Consider the following 23,301-nt stretch of genomic DNA (forward strand, 5'->3'; position numbering starts at 1 on the left):
AACATTTTAAATGCCATATTCTGCAGATCTCTGAAGCATTTGAGAACCTATTAGGTATGTCTATTAGGTATGTCTGAGTAGAGAAACTTTGCTTGCTTCTAGTCACTTATTTTAGGATTAACTTTGAAACTATATACATGGGACTAAATAAGGCTTATTCTTATAATTAATTATATTAGTGCATAGAATGACTATAAGTATAGTTCTGAGAATATTTAAGAATTTTATCATTTAAAAGGTGACTAACCATTAACTCATATTTCTTAATTATCTCTAAAAGTTACAATAAGTTAGGAGCTTTCATAAGACTAAGACTTTACATTTCAATTGGATTAAAGGTGACTGACCATTAACTGGCATCCCTAACAGGTTACAATAAGTGAGTAACTTTCATAAGAGTAGGAATATATGTTCCATCCCTGTTAGGTTTTTGCCTTAAAATGTTTTTGTATTGCAGCTCTTTTAGTATCAAAATAAAACTCTTATGCCTCGGTATAGTCCATATAGAGACTGGCAAATTTACTGATCCTTTTATAGTGTACCATGAATGAAAATGGGTGCAGTAAAGAAACCAAAATACACATTCTGAGCATGAATAGGTATTTTCATGTCTAGTTTCTTGAGTTCTTTACATTTTTGGAGATCAGCCCTCTTTCAGATGTGGAGTTGGTGAAGATCTTTTTCCATTCTGTAAGATGCTGTTTTATCTCACTGACAGTGTCCTTTACTTTACAGAAGCTTTTGAGTTTCAGGGAGCACCATTTATTAACTGTCGATCTCATTGTCTGTGTGACTAGTGTTGTAATCAGGTAGTAGCTTCTATGCCAATGCTTTCAAGGCAACTTCCTACCTTTTCTTCTATCAAGTTGGTTGTTACTGGATTTCTATTGAGCTGTTTGATCCACATGGTCATGAATTTTCCCAGGAACGCACAAGGATGATGTCAGCTAAGTGCATAGTCTAGCAATAGTATAGAGGGTGCCTGAACTGGCCATGTACTGTGATCAGATTGGTGACTACCCTAATTGTCATCAGAGAGCCTTTATGCAATAGCTGATGGAAGAGATGCAGAGATCCACAGGCAAGCACTAGAACAAGTGCCAGGAATTTTCCTGAAGAAAGGGAGGAGGGATTGTATGAGCCTGGGGTTGGGGGGAATCAAGGTCATGTTGGAGAAACCTACAGAGAATGCTGACCTGAGCTGGTAGGAGCTTATAAACTCTGGACCAACAATTAGCGAGCCTTTATGGGACCAACCTAGGCCCTCTGCATGTGTATGATAGCTGTGTAGTTTGGTCTATTTGTAAGGCTCCTAGCAATGAGATCAGGACCTGTCTCTGGTGCTTAGATGGCTTTGGGAACCTGTTCCTCTTGTTGAATTACCTGAAAGAGCGTTATTCCATGGAAGGAGCTCAGACCTGCCTCAAGTTGATGTACTATTTTTTGTTTAAGACCATGGGTGTCTTGTCCCTTTCTGAATTAAAACAGAGAGAAGTGGATGGGAAAAGGGGAATATTGGGAGTAGGGGAAGGTAATGGGAGGAGGGCATGGAGGCAAAACTATAGTTGATATGTAAAATAAATTGTACAAGTTTTATATATAGAAAGGCAATATAATGGTTCCATATAAGCATACATTTGTGGAATTATCAAGTCACATAATTAATACATATAGCTACTTAAAAAATGAGAGAGGACTAGTGTGAAAGAAAAAGAACGTTGCAGAAGGATTCTGAATGTAGAAAGGATATAGTAGGAGGAAACATTTGGAATGAGTTACTTGAGTCTGAAGTCTACTTAACAGAAAGTTGGAATGGATGAAACCTTCTTTGTTTGGGAACAGGAATGGAAAGGAGACAAAAAGTGGGGAAAAAAGGCTCAATGTGCTGCTTCCCCTCAGTTTCCTTGCTATAAAATAATAAATAAATAAATAAATAAATAAATAAATAAATAAATAAATAAAACCTTATTGAAGCATGACAGTAATACTGAACCAGTGGCACCTCCATCTCATGAAAACACTAGCAGGAGAAACCTGCATAGGAGGAAAGCCAGGAGCAGCTCTGACTGTTACTGGAAAAGGGCAGCACCTGTGACATTTCTTAGTGCTAATGTGTCCTCTGTTCATTATTACATCTTTTTTTAAACTTGAGAAGCAACAGTAAATCTCCCAATTATTTTAGATTAGAATGGATTTTTATACAAAGATAAATTCCTAAGGTTACAAAGTTATATTCAAACTAAGAAGAGTTAACTTAGAGATCTATGTCTAAAATTATAAAACCTTAATCTTATGAAAGCTACAAGCTTGTTGTAAACTGTTAAAGATAATTAAGACATGTAATTAATGACCAATCACCATATGAGGATCAAATCCTTTAAAGTGCTCAAAGCTAACTTGTAGTCTTACCAAGGACAAATAAGATTCATTTTAAAAACAAGTTTTGCCCTTCTATATATGTTCTCAACTTAGGCCTCAAACAATTAACTAAAAAAAAAAGTTGGCTTAAAATCAGGTATAGTGAATAGCTGGTTGTTGATGAAATTATGCATCTATCTAATAACTCACTAGGAAAATAAGAAATTATATCTAATAAATAGATCCTTTAGAAAAAGAAATTTTATAGTGTTTTATTATCAAATGGTTTTTTGAAATTTACATTTTTGTACAAAATAACAAAAAATGAGTGATAACAAACACCATGAACAAACATGGACACATTTTTTAAAACAGGAGTAAATTGAAATCAAGAAAGTTTTTAAAATATTTCTTCTTGTGTGGAGTGTTTACCCACCAACCCCTCAGCTCCCCAGAGTTTTCTTGAGTGTGGACAGCAGGAAATATTAGATAGAAGGATTTATTGCGGAGATAAACAGACAGAAAATAAAGAATAGCTTCGAGAGGGCCTGGAACCTTTTCCAATGGGCCCTGACTGTCTCTGCCCCAGGGTTTTTATAGAGACACCAAGGGGAGGAGCAAAAGACCTCCCCTGCAGCACAGCCAAGTACAGACCATTTCAGACACCTGCACTCAGGCCTGTGGTCCTAATCATCCTTAATGCGGACATGCTGGGCAAAACCACGAGGAACCCGAAAACGGGCTCCCCCATTCTAGATAATATGATGGCCAAAAAATGAAACCATAATTGTATGTTTTCAAATCTCCTAGGAGGTCACTGGGGAGTTATATCAAAAATTCAATCAATAAAATTAGATTATTATAGTGGGTAGCCATTCCAGCTTTGATCTGGAAGCTCCAACCCCCATTGAGGCTTAGGTAATTGTCATGCCTATCAAGGCAGTGCTGAGAGGGGACACTGAAGACCTGAGATCCAGATAGGACACCTCTTTGGTTCCTGGACCCTGGTTGCTGGAGGTAGACCTAGCTGAGTTCTCCTGAGAGGTTAGGAAAAAGGCTAACCAAAGGAGATTAGATTTAAGGTTCTTGTTTAAAAAAAAAAAAGAAAAGAAAAAGAAAAAGACAATTACTAGTTTTAAATACTTGACATTGGATTGGATTGTTTTATATTGTATGCAAATTATATATATTGAAATTGATATTGTTAGAAAATGCTATATGTATATTTCTTTTGTACTCATACCATTCATTTAACAATGTAATGCAATTTTCTGATCCTTAAATGTTATTATTACAACCTATTAGGATATAAAGAAATGAAAGGTAGTAGTTAGACAGTATAATAGAACTTGTAGCCATATTAGGTATGTTTTAAAAATTGAGCAGATATATTTTAGATAGACAGGTCATCTTCAAACCCTTCACAGATCTACAGAATATGGCATTTAAAATGTTTTAATAACTTAGAATTTTTTGTTGTTGTTAGGACTATGAGACACGTCAGCTCCTGCCAGTACCAATCTACTTCAGAGAAAATATGGGCATTGTAGAAACTGCACATGGAGTTAACTTTCATTGTGGCAAAAGTTAGCCACTGGACAACATAGTATCCTCGAATCAACAGGACAAAATGGACAGACAGGAAATGAAACAAAGGACTACTGATTCTTTCCAAAACAAGTGTGGTTATGGCTTTATCAAAAGGCATCTTCTGAGGCCAAGACAATATGGCACCATCCCTGAAATGGCCTTTGCAATCTGGAAAAGGTACAGTGCCCTTTTCTTCGAAGGCAGCTGAACAGGCAGTGGGCCAATGGCTTCTGTTGTGCAATGGAACAGCAGCTGAAACAGTTATTCTTGAAGAGTAACTAAGCTCACACCTCTCAATAGTAGACTGACATTTAATAGAGGGATGTGAAGAAGAACGGGATGCTGAGATGAAGCCACATATACACAGCCAAGAAGAATGGACAGCTAAATTCAAAAAACATCAACAATTTCCAGAATTTAAAATCCTGAATCATGACAGGACACTAGTGGAATTCAGGTGTTTCTGGTACATGGACTGCTCTCACCCAATGTGAGGTCGAACTATTGACCTTGTGTACATCCTACTTCACAAATGAGTCTGTCAGATATGCTAAGCCTATAGGCTGAAGATGATGCCCCAACACTGTGGAGAAACCTTGGGTGAATGTCCAGGCAGCTGGCTGTTTCTGTCAACTCACAAATTTTTTGAAAGTTGCTTGCATGCACTTGCTGTTTTTATTTTTGTTAGGTAATATTATTTTCCATCATGGATCTCTGAGGGAGTTGAAGATTAGTTAGTTATACTTGAAGACTAGTTAGGATAGAAAGTGAATTAGGTACATTTTGGACTTACCAAAATAGGATAGATAATGGAATTATTTTCTCTGAATTTGTCAAATACAAATTGACTAGGCATTGTTTAGGTATTTATTATTTGTATATATTGTATATAGTTATTGTACTTTTGTATATAGTTTTTCTTATGTTAGTTATAACTTTTTTCCATTTTTCTTTTTATTAAAATATAAAAGGAGAAATATGGTGATATTTTATTTGTACTGAAATGTGATTTTAATTGTATGTTAATAAATAAAGTTGCCCGGGGGTCGGAGCTATTAGACCCATAGCAAAAGCTGGGCGTTGGTGGTGCATGCCTTTAATCCCAGCACTTGGTAGGCAGAGCTAGGTAGATCTCTGTGTGTTCAAGGATACAGCCAGCATTGGAGACACATGCCTTTAATCTCAATACCAACCATAGAAGACCTGGAAGTCTGTACAGACAGGCAGTGACAAGGCAGTCATGTGGTTGGGTTTACAACCAAAGAGAAGGCAGAACAGAAAGACTATACAAAGATAAACACACAGGAAGTAGGTCTTCTAGGAGAGATCTCTTGGCTGAAGAGGCTAGCTGCAGCAGGCGGGTAAGGCTACTAGCTTTGATCTCTTGGCTTTCTTCTTTGCATTGGTTCTGCATTTCTTATATAATAAGACAGTTGGTTACATTTACAGGAGGGGAAAGAAACAAGCAAAATATGATAAAGATCTATCAGTGGGAGAAAATGTCTCTGAAGGAGCTATTGAAAAGTTCTGTTGTAAATGTTTTTTTTTTTCACTGACTGGCTAAGGCAAACATAAGGCCCTAGGAAAGTTGTGATCAGAAATGCCAGCCTCAAAGCCAGCTAATGAGGCAGGTGTAGTTCTGATTTGGGGCCAGTGTCAAATGAAGGAGAGACACCTGTTGGCCAGCTTAGGAAAGACCAGAAACCTCCCAATGTCCCATAGTTGAAAATGTAAAATGCTTGTTCACATCTCCCATTGCAAAAGCAAAAAACCTATAAAGGAACCAGAATGAAAGTGGCTCGATTAGTGTTTCTGAGGTTTTGTCACTGATTTAATGAAAACAGTGAGGAAATAGAGTTCTGAGCTGTGCCGATTTTGGCTTCACTAGCTCATTTAGAAAAATACTTTATATCACCTAATAGCTGTGCAGTCTTTGGCGAAGAGCTTTACAGCAGCTAAATACGGTAATTTCACCCTCAGCGTGAAGTGAAGTTTTTCTATAGAACAAACCAAAAGTACTGCTGTAATAGAAACGTTTGTCTGAATTGAAGCACTTAGGGGAGCTATTATGAATTTGGGTGAAGGGACAGCCTCTAGCTAAAAACCATTTACCGCTGACAGTACATCTCTGCCGTTTCCGGAATGGCTGAGAGAACTGGCAACTTTGGGGTGTGACTTCTTCCTGAGAATGTTACAGTCCACTAGCAACAAGTATCACAACTCTATAATGACAACACTCACTGAATCCCAGTGTTGTATAGCAAAGCTGACTATAAACTCTAAACTTTAGAAATGATGTACATACTTCCTGTCTAGTTAAGAGAATCTTTCTAATAGAGATAGTGATAATAATTAAGAGTAAGAAGTAGAAAAAGATGAAAATAAGATATGTGAGTTTGTAGAAATTATTCTCTTGTTAGATCTCTGTGTTAAGAAATCTTTGGGTGTTTGCTAAATTAGATATATGCTAATGGTAGCCCTATATAAGTTTGTAAAATAGATCTATAGAGTTCCTTTAAGAATATAAGCTTGCAAGAAGTATCTAAGGTAGTTTTAAGACATGTAGTAATAAACTTGTAAGATACCACTTGTAAATGTAAGTTTAAATAAGAATATGGAATGAATATAAGAAGTATATAAGAAGTAATAAGAAATGTATTTGCTAAAGTAGTTCTATACTTTCCTTAAAGAGTATAAATAGTAGATGTTAATATGTTATATGTGAGTTTGTAAAAATGTGTAAATGTTGAGTGAGTTTATGCTTAAGCACATGTTATATGTGAGTTTGTGAAAGTGTAAATATTGAGTGTGAATCTATGCTTAATGTATATGATAAAAGAACCTGAGACACAGAAGGTAGTGTCTAGTAGACTGCAAAGTAGGCAGTCTCAATGGTTTCAAAAGCTCCAGAAGCCGCTAAGAAGCTAAGAATAGTGGACGCCAGAACCAGCACAAGGCATCTGGAGCTGAGATCTGTGGAATATCAATGCAACACAGAAAAACCTGAGCTAACATCAAAAACGGTGTGGTTTAGAATACTACTTTACCTAAAAAGGTCTCTGTCTGTGAGAGCAAAAGTTGTAGAGATGCTTGTTTGAACTAAAATTGTTAACTGCAAAAAGTTTTGGTCATAATTGTCTCTTCATATTTGGAAGTGAAAGCCTGATACTAGAATTTATTTCTTGTTTGAACTTTTGGAACTTAAAATGAGATAAAACTACAAAAAGATTTTAGTTATGGATTTCTTCATATTTGGAAGGCTAGTACCAGAATTTATCATTTGAATTTTGGGACTTAAGAGATGAAATGAACAACAGAGATTTCATTGCAATGGTACAATTTTGAGTTTACTTATACTAATGACCTAAGAACTGTTTTCTGGAATTGGGTTAAAAATGGAACTGTTTAAATGAAGAAATTTATTGTTTCTACCTTGCTCAAGATGCAGTTTTGTGTATGCATATATGCTGATGATTCATGTATTGTTCTGTGTTTAAAGTGCAATTGTCTTGTGGAACTGTTTATGTAAAAATGGAATGACTTATGGAACTGGTTTTGTGTTATAAATGGAAAAGTTTGGGTTTTCTAACTAAGCTTGTGATTTTGCTTAAGAAATTATAAAGAAAAGGGAGAGTTAATATTCCTTAGTCTACTTAATTAAAAAAATTGTTTGAATGGATTAATGTCATGTTTTGTTAGTAAGAAATGCAAGTGGGGTACACTAAGACTATTTTTAAAGTGTAAAGAGTTTTATGAAACTGCTTTTGGATGTTTTGCTAAAAGTTTTCAAAGTGTTAATGGTTAGATTGAGAATACTGCATTTCAATATGGGTTTATATAAATTGTGTAAGTTTCAGTTCCTCTAACAAGGTTTGAGTTTTCTTTAAAAAATATAAAGAAAAGAAGGAGTTATGAGTGAATTAAGGTTGAATGTATGTTTGCAGAAATTATGTTTAACCTATTGATATTAATGCACCCTGGTTTTGTGGAGTTAAGGAAATATTTAAGTTTGATGTGAATACACTGAAGTTTTTCCTATGTTCTGTTAGCAAGAAAATTCAAATGATTAAGAGTTAAAGTTGTAAGAGTGAAAAAATTACTAACTATATATTGCACCATATATGCTAATTCAAATGATTCTGTTAGGAGTTTGCTTTGTGTTGTAAGATTGGGAGATTGTGACTATGTATAGCATTATTTATATTAACCTGTTAATGGTAATGATGAAGCTAAGGGATTCTTGAAGTTTGTAGTTGCCTTAAGAGTTTTTGGTTTAGAAAGGGCTTGAGGCAGCTAAGAGTCCTGTAGTCAACTTGGACCTAATTCAAAAGAGAAATGCCATCTTTATCATCCTCTACTCCATACTGGGAGGTGTAACAGCTTGGAGATTGCTGTAAGCCATTAATAATTAGTTATTTTTTATATATTCAGAAAGGGGGACCTGTGGGAGCTCATTTTTGGGTTCCTTGTGCTTTACCCAGCATGTCCACATAGAGGATGATTAGGACCACAGGCCTCAGTACAGGTGTCTGAGATGGTCTGCACTTGGCTGTGCTGGGGGGGAGGCCTTTTACTCCACCCCCTTGGCATCTCTATAAATATCCTGAGGCAGAGACAGTCAGAGCCCATTGGAAAAGGTTCCAAGCCCTCTTGAGGCTATCCTTTATTTTCTATTTATCTCCGCAATATTCTCCACAATATAAATCCTTCTATCTACTATTTCCTGCTGCTCACACTCAAGAAAACCCTGGAGAGCTGTGGGGTTGGTGGGTAAACACACAACAACCTGTCACCACAGGGGGCCTCTTCCAGGCCCCCAAATCAAACATGCTACAAACCTTTCCAGCCACTGTGGAAGAAATTCCTCTCCAGGACAACTGAATAAACCAATGCCTAATGTAAAAATCAATGCTGCAATGCATGATAAAACACCTCTGATAAATGAATCACAATTTCCAAAGAACAAAACAAAACAAATATTTTGGCTGACTTTCATAAATGAACCAAGACCAAAGCTTACAATTCAAATTAATGGCCTGGTTCTGGAGGGCCTGGTAGACACAGGTACAGCTGTGATTATAATTATACCAAAACCATGGCATTGGAATTGGCCTCTTAAAGAGGTAGATGTCCAACTTCTAGGGAATGGAATCCTATCTCAGATAAAACAGAATTCGAGATGGGTTGAATGCATAGGGCCAGAAGGACAGAGAGAAAGGCTGAAGACATATGTAGCAAATGTAGCAGTAAATCCTTGGGGCCGAGATCTGTTACAACAGTAGAATACCCAGATTAAAATTCCTACACTCTCAGAAAAGGAATACAGATCAACACATGTTCCTAGGAATAACATCATAACATGCTATAAAAAAGTCACCAACTATTCAATCTGTACACAAACAGAGCACAAATGCTGTTGAACTCCCAGAACTACCAACTGCCTTACCTTTAAAATGGCTAACTAATAAACCTGTCTGGGTTGGACAATGGCCTTTGACAAGAGAAGTTACAAGCTTTAGAACAGCTGGTTCAAGAGCAGTTAAATGCTCAACACATTGAAGAATCTACCAGCCCTTGGAACTCTCCTGTATTTGTCATTTTAAAAAAGTCTGGTAATTGGAGAATGCTGACAGATCTGAGAGCTATTCACAAAGTAATTCAGCCAATGGGCTCCCTACAGACTGGGATGCCCTTGCCCTCTCTGCTACCCAAAGAATGACATATAATAGTTATTGACTTAAAAGACTGTTTCTTTACCATACCCTTAAAAGAAAATGATAGAGAAAAAATTGCCTTCACAGTACCTAATTATACTGTGATATCAATGGAACTCCTACCACAGGGAATGTTAAACAGCCCTACCTTGTGCCAATACTTTGTGCAAAAACATTTAGAGATAATTCGTGTAAAGTTTCCACAATCCATAATTTATATTAATAGGATATGAATGATATCCTATTAGTCAATCCAAAGTTAGACACATTAGAAAGCATTTTTGAAGAAGTAAAAAAAGTTTTGCTTCGCTGGGAACTGCAAATTGCTCCTGAAAAAAAACACAGAGTAGATTTCTACTAACTACTTATTATATAAGATAGAGCTACAAAAAATAGACCACAAAAGGTACAACTAAGGAGATCGACTGAAGACTCTTAAGGATTTTCAAAAGTTGTTAGGAAGCATTTCCAAGTTACTGGGTATCGTGGGAATACCCAAAGATGGACTACAAAATTTGGCTAATACTCTAGAAGGGGACAAAGAACTAAATAGTCCAACAGAATTATCAGCTGAAGCTGAGAAGGAATTGGCTCTAGTAGAAAAGACAATTCCAGAAGCATATGTGGATCGTGTAGATCCAGAACTTAAATGCATTCTGGTCATATTCCCCATCCAGACATTCCCCCACAGGTATTTTGATGCAGAGGGAAGATATTATATTGGAATGGATATTCCTACTATGTAAACCAAATAAGAAATTAAAGACTTATATAGAAAAGATCCCTGATTTGATTCAGAAAGGTAAATTAAGACTTCACCAGTTGACAGGAATGCACCCAACAGAAATTGGAGTACCTTTAACTAATGAGGAAATTTCATCACTATGGAAAGATAATGAATACTGGCAGAGAGCCTGCAGTAACCTTTTGGGAGAGATTAATAACCATTATCCCAAAAGCAAGAGAATAAAATTCATAAAGAATACTGAATGGGTCCTTTCTCTTACTCTTGATTTCTCAGAATCCTTTCTTACATGTCATGTCATCTTTAAATCCAAACTTTCACTTTGATAAAAAATAAGTTTTTCCAATAGCAATCTCTGAAGTCTCCAGAAGGAGGATGGGGCCCCAACAAGAAGAACTCTACTCAATCCAGAATGATGCCATGATAATCATCATCATACTACACTCTTGCCAAATTTTCAGACAATCTTACCCATTACTCTGAGACTTGCTGTGGAATCTACAGTTAGTCTAAATGAGATTTAACTATCTTTTAGCTTTCTCACTTTACCCAAAAGAGATACCATCACCCCCTAAACCTCAGGAAGGAATTCTAAGAAAATGATGTCCCTTCTCCCTAAGGTTTCGTATTTCTCAGGGTTATGGGTAGTGGTTATAGGGTTGGGGGTGGAAGAAAATATTAAACTCAGTATTCTCCTTAAGAAAAGAAAAGGTGTCTCAAAAAAGGGGGAAAGGAGGAATAGAAGGGATAGGAAGAAGATATTATGGTAGATTATTGTATATACTATTAAACAAATTTAGTAAAATAGCAGTCTTTGATAATTTGCACTGTAATTTGCACTGTTATGGATTCTTATATGTGGATACTAATGTACACTATTTTTATATTTCTGTTTAAGATAATTTGTATATTGATACAAATACAGAACTATATTTGTTATAATGTACATATATTTCTACTCTTATTGAAATATTTATATATTGATACAAATATAAATTTATGTCTGTCATACTGTATGTATGTTCTACTTCTTTTTAGGATATTCTGTATATTGACATCTATTTAAGGTTATTGTCATACAGCAAATAGCACTATACATTCCTACCTCTGTTATACATATCTTGTGTATTGTCACAATTTTGAAGTCATCGTCCTTTACTATACATTTGCTTATAGACCTTTTCCCTTGTTTACATGAAGCCTTAGTCTTTAGGTTATTTAGGTGGATAAGACTTAGAGATTTATAGTCACCTATGCTTGTCATCTCTATAGTTATGTTAGTTAGGTTATCCAGATTTACAAATACATATGTCGGATGGACAGGTAATCTTCAAACACTTCATAGACCTACAGAAGATGGCATTTAAATAACAGAATTCTGTTGACATGAGACACAATTGCTCCTGGCAGAAATAATTTGATCCCAAGAGAACATTGGGCTTCTAAGACATTTCCATTTGGAAGTTTGTGTTCTTGGTACAAAATGGCCTAATGAGCAAAGAACTACCCTTGCCTCAACTGCTGACAATATAAGTGCTGTCCTTCTTAGTTCTATATGAAAGAAGCCTTGGCAAGTCATAGAGAGCAATAGAATAAGGAGCACCCCTCCATGGCCTCTGGATCAGCTCTTCCTCCAGGTCTTTGCCCTGTTCGAGTTCCTGTCCTGACTACCTTTGATGACATGGAAGCATAAGCCAGATAAACTGTTATCTCCCCAATATGTATTTTTTTCATGGTGTCTCATCACAGCAAAGAAACCAAAACTAAGACACATACCTGACAACTTGCTCTAAAAAGAAATAAATAACCATTTGTGGAAAATCAAAAGAAGTTCTTAATGACTGAGACACATCAGAAATGTAGGAAACACAAATTAATGACCTATGTACAAAAAATGAAATAAAAAAAAGAAGTAATGTGGTGTGTTGAATGAGAATGGCCTCCCTTAGCCCATATGTCCGCAAGCTTAGACATCAGGGAGTGATGATACTAAGGAGGAATTAGGGGGCGAGGTGTTGTTGGAGAAGGTGTGGTCTTGGTGGAGGAAGTCTATCACTGGGAATGAGCTTTGAGCTTTCAAGGGCCATAGCCAGGCCCACTGCTTTTCACTTTTCCTGCTGCATGTGGATCTGGAGGTAGAAGTATCAGCTACCGTGGCTGCCTGGGTGCTGCCAAACTCCCCACCATGATGATAATAGAATAAACATCTGAAACTCTAATGAAATGCTTTCCTTTAAAATACTTGCCTTAGTCATGCTGTCTCCTCACAGCAATAGAACACTGACTGAGCCAGAAACTGGTGCAGGGAACAGGGTACAGCTGTGACAGGCCAGACCATGCTGCTTGTTGGTGGACTGTGGACTTTGGCACTTTGGATTAGAAAGTGGCTGAATGTTTTAAGGGAGGGATAGTGGGCCATATTAGAAAGAGCTTGGAGGCAGTGGTGCAGAGACAAATGTAGACAATGATGGTCCTGCTCAAGAGAAGTTAGTGGAGAATATCAGTAAGTGCCATAGAGACCATTCCAGTGGTATTGTGACAAAGAATGTGGTCACTTTGGGCCCTGCTTTCTGAAGGAGGCTAAATAGAAGAGGTTTAGGTTAATGGCATTGGGAGAAGAGATTTCAAGACAGACTAGTATTTATTCTACACAGTGGTAATTTGTGGTCACTCTTGTGGAGATTTACAATGAAAGGGAACAATCTTTGCCTACATGACAATCTGATACCTACTGAATCATCTCCAGCGACGAAACACCCAATTTTAATCAAACCTCAACTCTCTGAACACTCAGTTTTCAGTGTGAGCATCTGCATGCACACACACAAAATTCTGATAATCTGTCAAGTTTAGGAGTGGAGAAATGGCTCAGCAGTGAAGGCCACATATTGCTCTTGGAGAAGACGTTTCATCCCCAGATCTAACATGGTGATGCACAATCATGCCTACATCGTCTTGCAGAGGATCTGATGCCCTCTTCTGTCTTCTGTGCACACCAAACACTCGTGGAGAACATGCATACATGGATGCAAAACACCCATACAGTTGAAATAAAATAAGGAAATTCAGTAGATTAAAAAAAAACCCAAATCTCTTAAACGTCACCATGGATAAACAGCCAGAGAAACAGAAATGTGACAAATATCTCTAGGTAAAACTATAAATTAGTAATTAAAAGAATCAAGGAAGTAGATAAAAGGATAAAATTCCATGACTGTACACAGAAAGCTTCATTACTATGTCAGTACAGATTTGAGGTATAGATTCAACAAAACTCCAATAAAATATCTGTTAATGGTATCAACAACAGAAAAAATAAAAAAAGATCAACATGAAGAATAAATGATCTACACAAGACTGAATAAATAGCACACATATACAAACTAATTCAATTCGGAAGTTCTTTGTACTATACATTATCTCTCTGTACCTATTGTCTGTTTTCATGGGCATGTAAAAATCTGAAGTTAATAAACCACTGTGTAATGTAACTTTGGGGGTTCTGATACTGACAGATAATGAATGGATCAAATTTGATATTGGGGCCTCCAAAAGGCCCACTCAGAACATTTCCCAATGTCAAAGGGTTACCTTGTCTGTCCCTTCATGATCTGAATTCAGTAGTACAATGACAACCTATGCCACACTTTCCGCATACTCCAGAAGGCTCAGACATTTTTAAATTATCTCTAGAAAAAATGATGGGCATTCTAAGCAGAATGTTCTATCCACAACATTCCCTGCCTTTGTTAAATATTGCACTGTACTCATGTTCATTGCCATAACTGACTTTTGGTCCAGAAGCTCAAAACTATCTACTAAGTCCATCTACCACCCTCCTGCCATCACCCCCATGTTCCACACTGGTTATTTTCCCCTTTCACAGTGAGCTTACACACCCTGGTGTATACTTGTGATATTGGTGGCACATCAGAAGTTGTAACATGTAAAGTGTTGCAGAGTCTGGGAATCACAGGGAGAGTGTAGGGAGTCATGGTGAGATGGGACTAGCTGAGCAACACTGGTAAAGTCCAGGCTGATCTCCCAGTACAGGAGTCCTGGTCATCATCCAGCAGGCTGAGGAAGGTGGTCCCTAAGGCTTTTGCTGCGGGCAGCAGGAATATCATAAGAACTCAGCTGGTTATGGCAAAGTCTCTACCTGGAGGAATCAGGGAATTCCTCCAGAGGAAGCCAAATCCCAAGGAGTTTTTGGTGTTACTTGGCTTGTTATATATCAGCTGTATTCTGTTATGAAAATCATGTGTGCCTTCATAGTTTTTCCAATTGACTTTCCCCTAAGAAGGACTAACAGTGTAGATTGACAACTCTCTGGACATACACATTCCAGGTATTTGGAGAACAGCCTCAGGAAAAGCTTTCTCTGGAATCAGATATCTCCCTTAGCCACTTTCAAGGACTACAGGAAACACCACCCAGGTGGGCACCCATTGTTAGTCCCAGGTAGATTAACAATGATAACAGCCCACATGCAAGTCTCCTGACTTATGGTAAATTCCACAAGGAGACACCACCTAGGAGAGGTGGACATTAAGTAATAGCTTTACACAATTTAGCTCGGACCCTCCCTTTATATACCGGGACTTCCAGGGCAAAGGTCAGAGAAGAGAAAAGAGAATGGAAGAACTAGATGGGTAAGAACTTGAGAGGAACAAACTGAGATGGAGAAGAACTAGATTGAAGGGCTAGAAGAGAGGACAAGAGGGACGAGATGGAAGATGAGGAAAAGTCAGATGGGGAAGAACAAGATGAAGAAGAGCCAGATGAGAGAGGAGATGGGAGAGGAGCTGATAGGGGAAAGAACTAGATAGATGAGAAACCAGAAGGGACAGAACTAGATGAGGGAATTAAGATAGAACCTAGAGGGGACAGTAGACAAATATAGAGAAATCAGGAAGGAGCTAAACATGAGAGCAGAATAGAAGCTGTGTAGAGAGAGAATTATCACAGACTAATAAAGTGTATGAACTAAGGAGTATCATGTACATACATTCATTTCTTCTCATCAAAGAGTAATAATCAGCTGGTTATAGATTCTTCCCGGACCCTGGGAGGGGACTATCGAGGGGCTGGACTCCTAGAGTCCCCGATAGGCTTTATCTTGCAGAGGTGAATGATGGAGGCAGAATGGTTGAGTGTCTCAACAGCCCTGAGCTTGCAAAAGCTGAATCTATAGCAAGACACAACCACACACTTCTGCACCTAAATCAAAACCCAAACTTCAGTGGTCATAGATGGCTGCAGCAGGGACATGTCCCTGAGGCACCTGGCCCAGGCTAGATCCAGCAAGCTATCCCTCTTTGAACAGAGACAGTTTTCTCTATGTCCCATCACCTGACTGTGTTCCACAGAGCCAGTAGCAACTAGATTCTCTGCAGCAAGACTGACATTTGGCCTCTCAGTGCCTCCTCCTCCAAGAGCTAGCCAGGATAACCTGCTGCACCTTCAAAGTGTCATTTAGCAGAAAGACTTCTTTGGCAAATTCTATAATCTGGAGGGGACAGGGTTTTTAGGAGTGGCCACCCTGATACAGGATGCAAACAGGGACCTTTTCACTGGAACTCGGTACAGGGTACCAGATTCAGGACAGGAGCTGATCCATCTCAGAACTTGTGTTTGAATACCCCAGGTGCTGAAAATGTTCCTCATTTAAATGTTTGGGAAGGTAAGAATTCAAACAATTATTTTGTTACCCTTGACAGGATAACAGATCATGTTTTGATGTTCATCAAATCATGGCATACAGATTGGCCTCTTCAGGGGGGAAATATTCAGCTTCTAGGGATTTGAACTTGATCTCAAGTAAAACAAAGTACAAAAGGGGTGGAATATATAGGGCCAGAAGAACAAACAGGAAAATTAAAGCAATATGTGGACAATACAGCCATGAATTTATGAGGATGTGATTTGTTACCACAATCAAAAACACAGATTATCTTTTAATGACTCAAGGCCCTGTGTACTCACAGCACAAATAAACCAGGCACTGTCGTCTGAACTTCAGATTAGCAAACACTTTGTCTATTTGGTTCAGACAGAAAGCCATAATGGCTCCCTGTCCTTAGGGTCTCAAATGGCACATCTTCAGGAATTCTAGAGTCTGGAGATGCCTTTCAATACCCAATAACTCATAAAGTCAACTTGGAGAATAATATCAAGTATGAAATCCCCAATATTGACCTGTGACCTCCACACATGCACATTCACACAAAATGATACAACTGAGGGCTAGTGAGATGATTCTAGTGGTAAAGATACTTGCTGCCAAGCCTGTTTTTCTATCTGAGTTCCTTCCCTGGGAACAACATAGTTGAAGGAGAAAATGGAATCAGGTAAGTTGTCCTCTGATTCCCACACATGCATGCCCTCCCCCCTATATTAATAAATACATGCATCCTTAAAAACTTTATAAGAGTACACATGGGATACATGGGTTCAAATCCTGCTAATTGTCCATTTATTGTCTTTCGCCTTTGTTGAGTGACTTCACCTCCCTATGCCTGTTATTCAGACAGATGTAAGTGCACCACACTTGTTACCATAGTTACAATAACCAGTTAGAACAATACCCAGAATTGCTCTAGCCACGACTGCCTTCTCTGTTTCAGTTTCCCATGTGAGAAGTGGAAGGATTTTGCAATACTTTACCACCTGGGAGATTTTCAATTTTGTCTAATATCAACTTAGTGTGCTCCACCAGTGAGCAAGAAGGAAGTCTCTTTTCCACCATTTCCTTGTCCTTGTCCAAGGACTCCGGGGCACAGCTCTAGCCCTGGCATGCTTACTCACCATCTCTATGAGGCCACTGAAGGTACAACTGAGCCATGACCATGGTCTTGGTAGTGTATATCTATCTCTTCATAAGCAATGCCTCACACTGCATTTGTGGCCCTAGCCCACATGAGACTCTGAAGACACTTCGACCTCAAAGAGGATTGAATCCTGGGCCTCTTCCCATCCTTCCATGCTGAAATGCTGGCATTCCATTTTAAGAAAGGTTATGGAATATAATTCAACCCTAGAAATATTCTGATCTTGTCAAGCACCTCTGGCTACTACCTGTGAGCCCCAGGACACACAGGTAGTCCACTCTGTGCTCTGGTTTGTTCACTCCCTAGTCCAGCCCTGTTCTCCTGGTACTTAGGAAGCCGAGGCCAAGGGGCAGCATTCAAAGGCTACAGTGAGTTCTAGGCCAGTCTAGGCAACTGAGAGAGATTCCATCTCAAAACACATACACACACACACACACACACACACACACACACACACACACACAGAGTTTATTTTAACAAAAGTTAATGTTTGCAGTTTTGGTTAGGTTTTGAGGCAGGTTCTCAGTGTAGACCTGTATATGAAAAACTCAGTTATATCAATGTTTTCATATCAAATGGTGGTCACTGGATAGAATACTTGCTCAGCACACAAAAGACCTCTGCATACACAGGGCATAGAAGTAAAGCCTATCATCCCAGTAACTGGAGGTGGAAGCAGAAAGATCTGAAGTTCAAGGTCAGCCTCAACTTCATCAGCCTGTTTTAAAAAACAAACAAGCAAACAAAAATTCAACGGTTAACAAAAGAGTCAGTGCTCAGTGTTCATCATGGCATGAATCAGCAGGTAAATGTGCTTGTTACCAAGACTGATGGACCTGGTGTGGTCCTCAGAACCCACATGGTAGAAAGGAAGAACTGGGTTACACAGGCTGACATCTGATTTCACACTATACTGTTCATGTGGACTCACAAAGGTAACAATAATAAAATGAATCTTAAAAGAAATAAAAAGGGATGAGAAATTGTTTAGCAGTTTACCACCTGGTGTAGACTGCACAGTGACCATTGCTGTTTGACAAAGTTCCAGCATTTCCTGATTGCCGATCTTTATTCTCCAGCATCATTTTTATTTCAATTTTAATAATTCTCACTACATGTAATGGAGTTTCCGTATGCCTTTTACTGTGGGAAATTTATTTTGCTGGCTACACTGGAGGATGGGAACATATACATAGGCAAGGTACTCTCTTTAAACAAAATTCTTGGAAAAATCCCACCACCATGGAATCACACAATGTGATTACTATTCCTACTCCCAAACAAGAAGCCCCATTATGTTCCCCTGATTATACCAAAAATAGAACTTAAAGATTTATTAACTGGATACACCTAGTTCCAAGGATGAAAGCAACTATGAAGGGAAACAATGGGCTCACATCCAGAAAGGAATGAAGATACTTGCTGAATTTATCACTTTTTGCCCCAGGAAAAATGCTGTAATGATGATGATGGCTGCTTTTATCCTGGAATCATTAAGTCTGTTTTTAACCTGCTTGAGTTAAACTAAGATTCAGTTATACAGCATAAAATGTGTAGTCGTTTTTCAATGAAGCAGCTGCCATATTGCTTCATGCTCAGATCATGGCAGTCTCCTTCCTCTACTGATGCTTGATCTATTCTTAGGGACCTGAACCCATATGAAACTGGACTCCAGGCAAGTAACTCTTGTAGAAAACACAATTCAGTTTCCAGCACCCACATGGCAGCTTACATTTAAAATTACCACATTGATTACATTCATATGGTACTGTCCATTATGAATTCTTTCATGACTTAGAAGGCTACTCTTCTGTACCAAGGCTTTGCTATATTGACTACATTCATAGGGTTTCTCTCCTATATGAATTATTTTATGACTTCGAAGAGAATTCTTCTGTGCAAAGCCTACACCACATTGGACACATTTATACGGTGTGTTTCCAGTATGATATTTTTCATGATTGTGAAGACGGCTCTTCACTGCAAAGGCTTTACCACATTGGTTACACTTATACGGTTTCTCTCCAGTATGCAGTCTTTCATGGGTGAGAAGATAACTCTTCTGTGTAAAGGCTTTACCACAGTGATTACATTCATAGGGTTTCTCTCCAGTATGAATTCTTTCATGTGATTGAAGACCATTCTTCTGTGCAAAGGTTTTACCACATTGATTACATTTAAATGGCTTCTCTCCAGTATGAATTCTTTCATGACATAGAAGGTTATTCTTCTGTCCAAAGGCTTTACCACATTGATTACATTCATAGGGTTTCTTCCCAGTATGAATTCTTTCATGTTTGAGAAGATAACTCTTCTGTGCAAAGGCTTTACCACACTGGTTACATTCATAGAGTTTCTCTCCAGTATGAATTCTTTCATGTTTGAGAAGATAACTCTTCAATGCAAAGGCTTTACCACAATGGTGACATTCATAGGGTTTCTCTCCAGTATGAATTCTTTCATGATTTTGAAGACTTTCTTCTGTGCAAAGGCTTTACCACATTGACTACATTCATAAGGGTTCTCTCTAGTATGAATTCTTTCATGGTTGAGAAGATGACTCTTCTCTGTAAAGGCTTTACCACATTGATTACATTCATGCGGTTTCTCTCCAGTATGAATTCTTTCATGACTTTCAAGATGACTCTTCCGTGCAAAGGTTTTACCACATTGATCACATTGAAATGGTTTCTCTCCAGTATGAATTCTTTCATGACTTCGAAGATTACTCTTTTGTGTAAATGTTTTACCACATTCATTACACTCATAGAGTTTCTTTCCAGTATGAATTCGTTCATGACTGTGAAGACTATTCTTTCTTGTAAAGGCTTTAACACATTGATTATATAAACAGGGTTTTTCTCTTGTATGAAATCTTTCATGACTGTTAAGATTTCTCATCTCTGCAAAGCTTTATTACATTGATTATATTCATATGGTTTCGCTCCAGTATGAATTCTTTCATGACTTTGAAGATTACTCTTCTGTGCAAAGGCTTTACCACATTGATTACACTCATAGGGTTTCTCTCCAGTATGAATTCTTTCATGTCTTTGAAGATTACTCATCTTTACAAAGGCTTTACCACATTGATTACATTCATAGCATTTCTCTGGAGTTTGAATTCTCTGTACTTGATGCTGAAGACTGTCACATGCAAAGGCTTTATTCCTTTGATTATACTCATAGGGTTTTCCTTCCAAATGAGTTTTTTGGTGTTCTTCTAAAGAGCAATCAGATATAAAGGGTTTATCATGTTGATTACATTCATAGAGAGCCTCTTCATTATTGGTTCTTTGGTGTGTTTGACGATGCCTGTTAAGCCTAAAGCATTTAGTAGATGACTCACATTTATTATTTTCTCTTCCCACATGAGAATTTTCATATCTTTGAAGAGAACTTGAAGAACTCAGGGCCTGACCAGACTGATTGCATTTATAACATTTTCTTATACTGGGAGCCACACTACATATGCACAGTGAACCAGTAGAGAGAGATGAATTTCCATATTCCTGGATATCATAAGGTTTTTCTCCAATGAGAGTTTGTTGGTGAATTCCCACTGAAGTTGGAAAACCAAGTAATTGTAAACTTGTATCACAGTCATGTCTTCTCATACTGGGGACTACCACATATCTTCCATTTCTTCTGAGAGTGCCAGAAGTACAATGCTTCTTTCCATACCCATTATGCTCCCATGGATTGTATCCAGAGTGACAGATGACACACCTGGGAAAGGAAGATAAAAAATAAAGGGTTTTCACATTGCATTCCCATATTCGAATATTTTGTGTGTTATACAGATGTGGAATAGAGATTCATGTTTCTACACCAAGACAACCTCCTGGTCTCTCATACAGTGCTTCTCTCACTAAACTATGCTAAATCACTCACTACAAGTATATGAGCAACGCTAGCTTTAATACCAAAGGTTTGCTTACAAAAGGTCTTAGCCATACACTAATGCCCTCATCAATGATATGATAATTGGAAGGCATGATGGTAATTGGTTGGACAGTTCAACAACATGCCTCTTACATGGCTATGATTGAAACTGTGACATCTACTATGGCATTGTTTCCTTGTCTTGTCCTTAAAGGAATGCTTTAAAAACAGTTATCAGCTACCTGATATTGGAGTATATGGTGTTGTGACAATTTAATAATCCTCACAAAGCTATGCCTATTTCCACAGTTGCTTTACATTAAAAGTTCAGGACACATTAACATTTTTTCAAACTGTTTGAAATCTCCTGCTCAAGCAGCCCCATTGCAGAAAGCCCGCCATCCGTGGTTCCTCCCCGAGAGATGTCTGGGATCATGCCTACCAGCTATTTAAGACCCAGTCCATACATCTGCCATGGGTGCTCTCATGATCTGTCTCCTGCTTTCCTGAGAGCTACCTGAGAGTGCTCTCCTTTGCGCTGCCCTGTTTCTAAATCTGGGTTTATTAATTCAGTTTGCTTTGGCTTATTGCATCGGTGACAGAGGAACCCAGCAACCGGGGATTGTATACTTATCTTTGGTGAACTGGCCAGGGTGAGTAGTCCTTCCACAACCATGTGGTGTGGCTGTGGAAGACCATTGATTCTCTCTCCCCATTTCCACTTTTACCACACGAATGAACAGCTCAGTAAGCCTCCCATTCCCAAACAAAAATGTCTTAAGAAGTCCGGGACCGGTAGACAGGCACGGCAGCAGCAACAAGTAGAGTCAGGTAGGCCCACGGCAGCGACAGCAGAGACATACAGGCGTGGCGGCAGCCCGCAAAAGCAGACAGGTCTGGCGGCAGTGGCAGCAGTGGCAACGGCAACAGGCAGAGGCTGGTAAGCCTGGCGGCAGCAGCGGCCGGCCGGGACATACAGGCCCAGTGGCAGCCAGCAAAGACATACAGGCCTGGTGGCAGACCGTACATGTAGACAAGCCCGCAATAGAAGACACAATAGAGAAAATAGATTTGTCAGTCAAAGAAAACACTAAAGACAAAAAAGTCATAATACAAAACATCCAGGAAATTTGGGACACCATGAAAAGACCAAACCTAAGAATAATAGGGATAGAAGAAGGAGAAGAATACAAACTCAAAGGCATAGACAATATATTCAACAAAATTATAGAAGAAAACTTTCCTAACCTAAAGAAAGAAATACCTATGAAGATACAAGAAGCTTACAGAACATCGAATAGGCTGGATCCAAAGAAAAAGTCCCCTCCCCACATAATAATCAAAACATTAAACACACAGAACAAAGAAAAAATATTAAGAGCCGCAAAGTAAAAACACCAAGTAACATATAAAGGCAAACCCATCAGAATAACACCAGACTTCTCAATGGAGACTATGAAAGCTAGAAGATCATGGACAAATCTTATGCAGACACTAAGAGACCATGGATGCCAACCCAGACTATTATACCCAGCAAAACTCTCAATCACCATAGGCGGAGTAAACAAAAAATTCCAGGACAAAACCGGATTTAATCAATACCTGTCCACAAACCCAGCCCTACAGAAAGCACTAGAAGGGAAAATCCAACCCAAAGAAGCTAAACACATCCATGAAAAATCAAGCAATAGATAATCCCACAACAACATCCACCAAAGAAGGAAAACACAACACAACCACAAAAAATAACATGAATTAAACAATCACTGGTCATTAATATCCATCAATATCAATGGTCTCAACTCACCTATAAAAAGACACAAGCTAACAGAATGGATAAGAAAACAGGACCCATCCATCTGCTGCATACAACAAACACAACTTAACTTAAAAGACAGACACTACCTCCAAGTAAAGGGCTGGGAAAAGGCTTTCCAAGCAAATGGACCTAAGAAACAAGATGGTGTAGCTATCCTAATATCTAATAAAATAGACTTCAAACTAAAATCAATCAAAAGAGATCAGGATGGACATTACATATTTATCATGGGAAAAATCTACCAAGATGAAGTCTCAATTCTAAACATTTATGCTCCAAATACAAAAGCACCCACATTCATAAAAGAAACACTACTAAAGTTTAAAATGTACATCAAACCCCACACATTAGTAGTGGGAG

The 23,301-nt window shown here is 38.3% G+C and overlaps 1 pseudogene; it reads right to left on the reverse strand.

Moving 5' to 3' along the window:
• LOC114688003 overlaps positions 1-21,798 on the reverse strand; it is a 51,448-nt pseudogene extending 29,650 nt beyond the window's left edge.
• Positions 21,799-23,301: the final 1,503 nt, after the last annotated feature.

The sequence above is a fragment of the Peromyscus leucopus genome, unplaced genomic scaffold (genome assembly GCF_004664715.2).
Source record: "Peromyscus leucopus breed LL Stock unplaced genomic scaffold, UCI_PerLeu_2.1 scaffold_1305, whole genome shotgun sequence".
Taxonomy (NCBI): Eukaryota; Metazoa; Chordata; class Mammalia; order Rodentia; family Cricetidae; genus Peromyscus; species Peromyscus leucopus.